This window comes from Corvus kubaryi, unplaced genomic scaffold, assembly GCF_017639235.1.
Source record: "Corvus kubaryi isolate FWS band 111438036 unplaced genomic scaffold, C.kubaryi_AGA036_p1.0 35073, whole genome shotgun sequence".
NCBI classification, from domain to species: domain Eukaryota; kingdom Metazoa; phylum Chordata; class Aves; order Passeriformes; family Corvidae; genus Corvus; species Corvus kubaryi.
This window is the reverse complement of record NW_024580758.1, coordinates 6,815-10,398: the sequence shown is the minus strand read 5'-3', so window position 1 is coordinate 10,398 and position 3,584 is coordinate 6,815. Positions and strand designations below refer to the sequence as shown.

General features: G+C 55.0%; 1 long non-coding RNA gene across 1 annotated transcript; it reads right to left on the bottom strand.

The window, feature by feature from the left end:
• Positions 1-1,847: 1,847 nt before the first annotated feature.
• Positions 1,848-3,094, bottom strand: LOC121660401. The gene is made up of 2 exons (XR_006014658.1): positions 2,789-3,094; positions 1,848-2,700 (listed from the first exon to the last, which is right to left on the bottom strand). It is a non-coding gene; the product is annotated as an uncharacterized LOC121660401 (long non-coding RNA).
• Between the last annotated feature and the right edge of the window lie 490 nt (positions 3,095-3,584).

Genomic DNA, 3,584 nt, shown 5'->3' with positions numbered 1-3,584 from the left:
CAGCTGCGAGGGAAGCAGCCCGGAAATGCAGCAATGGATCATTTTGTCCCTCTGCCCGAGTGTCATAGGGCAGCAAGCATAGTCCCGGAAGGGATGTCCTTGCCAAGGGGTGCTTACAGCTTCCTCTGTGACCTAACAGAACTTATCAGCTGGCCAGTTTGAATATGGACAATTCTTTAAGCCACTTAAAGTTGTGACCACCTCTGTGATCCACACTTAAGAAGAGACTAACCCCCCACAGCCCTCTCTCTTTAGTTTCCGGTGCTGGGACAGGTGGCTGTGGGGCCCATGTGGGGGCCAACGGGCCCGGCCAGTCCCTGCTTGGGCCAGGCAGGGCCGGGCCACGGCCATCCTGAAGCCATGGGCCTGTTCCATCCGTGGAAACCCCCACCACTGCCTTGCTGTGGGCAGCCGGAGCAGCTTGGCTCTCCCCCTCTCCACTGCCATAAGCAAAATTCCAGCTGCAAGGCTGAGGTCAGATTAACCCTTTTATTGCTGTGAAGAGCTGAAAACCTGAGGGAAGAGAAAGAGGAGATGCTTAAAGCTGAAAGTCTCTTGTGAAGCTATGATATATCAGAGTATCCCGTTGTAATTTCATGAAGATCTGGGGGGTGGAGTGTTCAACTCGTAAGCAAAAGCACCTGCGCTGAGATAGGCAGATGCTGAAGTGTGGGGTATGCCCAGCCCCTGCCCTGGAGGGATCTCTGCTGAGATAAGAGATTTCACAATCGCCCAGCAGGACTCCCTGGAAAGGCAACCACTTCTTTGGTCACTCGAGAAAAGACAGACCCACAATCCTTTAGGAGACCCTATGCAGATCCTTTGTAACCCATTGGCCTTCATCCATCCCCTCTATCCCTATAAAAGCAAGCCCTCTGCCCCTGTGGAGAGAGAGCTCTTGTCCTTGACTTTCCCCTTCGCCGGAGGGGACCAACAATAAATCTCCTTCCGTGCGGAACCAGCCACACGGGCCTCTCGTCTCTCTCTCTGGTCTGGCTTGGCCTGGAGGCTGCCCTGCAGAGCTGAGCTGGAATCACGAGCTGATAATCACTAAAGTGCTGACCGCCTCTGCAAGGGCCCTCAGCACTGGGCCTCGGGAAGGCGATTCCTTTCGGGACCATCTCCCCAGACCGGTCACCTCTTCCTGGGTCAGAGCCACTGAACACATCACCAGCCGTAGTACTGACGCTGCTGTAATTTCATGAGAAGTTTGGACAGGGAGAGATGGACCAGATGAGGACTTTTGCTCCAAATGGGAAAGGAGAAAACCTCAGTTCCTAGAGATGCTCCCAGAGATAGTCCTAGAGATGAAGATGAGGAAGACCCTTTGTTCCCAGGGAAGGAGAAGGGCCTCTGTTCTTAGAGATGAAATGCTCCCAGAGATGCGTGAAGAGAATGTTGTTTCTGAATGGCTCAACCTTAAAATTTTACCTTAAAAACTTCAAGAGTGGACCCTCAAAAGCAGTGGTGGGAAAAGCTGCAAGTTGGGGAAGAGACTCATATGCGAGCAGAGAACCAACCTGGGCGGCTGTCTCGTTGTGATAATGTTTTCATAGCATGGGTAAGAGAGACTCCTCTTCCTAAATGGACTGAACAAAGTTATTATGGAAGTGATAAACAGGCTGAACATCTCAAGGGTTGCTTTTTACATTGTCAGTGGGAGAAAGGAGGAAGGTGGGGGGAGGAGAAGAGTTCTGAAGGTGTGGAATGATTTTTTTTTTTCTTCTTTTAGGTCTGTTAATAAACTTCTTTATATTCTTTCAAGTTTGGTGCCTGCTTTGTGTTTCTCCTAATTCTTATCTCACAGAAGGTAAACAGTAATGAGTGTTTTGGACCAAACCACTACACCTGCATTGCCCGCGTTGCAACCAGCGTGCCGCACCAGCCCACGGCGGTACCAACCCGCAGTACCAGCCCATGGCAGCCGGCCCACAGCAGCCGGCCCGCAGCCGTTCTTTGCCAGCAACAGAGATACGCTGCCACCACCGCTTGGAAATCACCCCTGGCAGCTCGCAAAAGCCACGCAGGCTCGCGGAGGAGGTGCAGGACACGCTGCATCTGCCAAGCCGACAGAGCGCCCGGGGTTCTTGCAGTAACGCTGTGCCTGTCTTCTGTTTCTCTCTCTGTCTCTCTTTTCCTCTCTCTACTCTCTTTGCTATCCCCCTTCGCTAAGAACACTTACCCTCCTTCATCCAGAAACAGTTCTCAGATACAACATTGCCGTGTTTGCGCTTCATTTTTGTCCAAGAAATGTATCAAAAAGGATCCTCTCTGACTCTCCCTTTTGCAGCAGGATGGGACAGGGGTAGTGGGAGGGGGAGGGGGAATGGGGACCCCTGGATGTACTGGGAGCACTATGGGGAGAGAATGGGGAAGTCACTGGGGGTACTCGGAGCACTCCGATGTGGGTTGGGGAGCCCCTGCAGGTACTGAAAAGGGGCTGGGGGAGCCCCTGGGGGTACTGGGAGAGGGAATGGGGAGCTCTGGGTGGCCTGTGCAGCCACCCCGACTCACGACCACGTCCCTTGGAAGGATGGGCAACCACAGGAGCCATGGAGGGGGCACCCCCAGTGCCCCCCAGTGCCCCCCACTTCCCAGAGTGTCACAGCTTTCATTGTAGATTGTCATAGATGTCGTTGGGTTCCCATGTAGGTCGCCTGAGGCTCCTCCACCGGGGGTGCCGGGGGCTGCGGGGTGGCCCTATGGGAATAAGGCGGTGCGTGGAAGGGAATGGGAGATCCTGGGGGTTTGGGTAAAACGGGGGTCATGGCTGGAGCCCCCCACTCACCATTGCTGGTGCTTCCTGGTGGCTGCAAAGGAAAACTGGAGGGGTGACTTTGGGGTCCCAGGGACCCTCATCCACCCTCAGGAATCCTGAAAGTTGGGGTTATAGGAATTCTCCTGGGCTTTTTTCTGTTAAATGTATTTTCCCCATACATGTTGCTAGGGGGACAAATTTCTGGATACTTAAGAAAAACAAAGACCTAACCATTGGGGCTGGGGTGCATCTTGCTACTCTTTTGTTTCACCTGGGTGTGCGGTCAATCGGTCTCCGGTGTTTGGACAGAGAGGGAGGCTGCTCTCTTCGGCTGCTTTTTCTTTCTGCTGCAAAAGCCCCGGGATCCCAAAGCCTGCCTTCCCTGCCCCGCTGGGAGTTGGGCTGTGGCCGCCCTGCCCCACCGTTGCTTCAAGCCTTCCCTGAGTTGTAGCCCTGCTCGCCCCGCCTGCCAAGGCCTCCGGGGGATTCCCCATTTGGATACATCACATCTGCCACCCGGGATTTGTGCTCGTCCATGCCACTCCAGCCTGCTGTTCCTGAGGGTCCGGCAGGACACCGGGATCGGCTGCCCAGGGGTTTGTGAAGCTTCTTTGTCCCATCCCTTCCCAGGATCCCAGGCCACCAGTGCCGCGTGCTCCCTGAGCCCCCTGCAGCCGCGGGGGAACCATCGCACCTGCCCTGCTCACCGGGAGCCGCCAGCGCCCCTGCCGGCTGCGAGCGGAACTGCACCCGAGGGGAAAGGGCCTGACAGCTGAGAAGGCTGGGACTGGGTTTGTGATTGTTTGCTGTTACTGCCACAGTTATT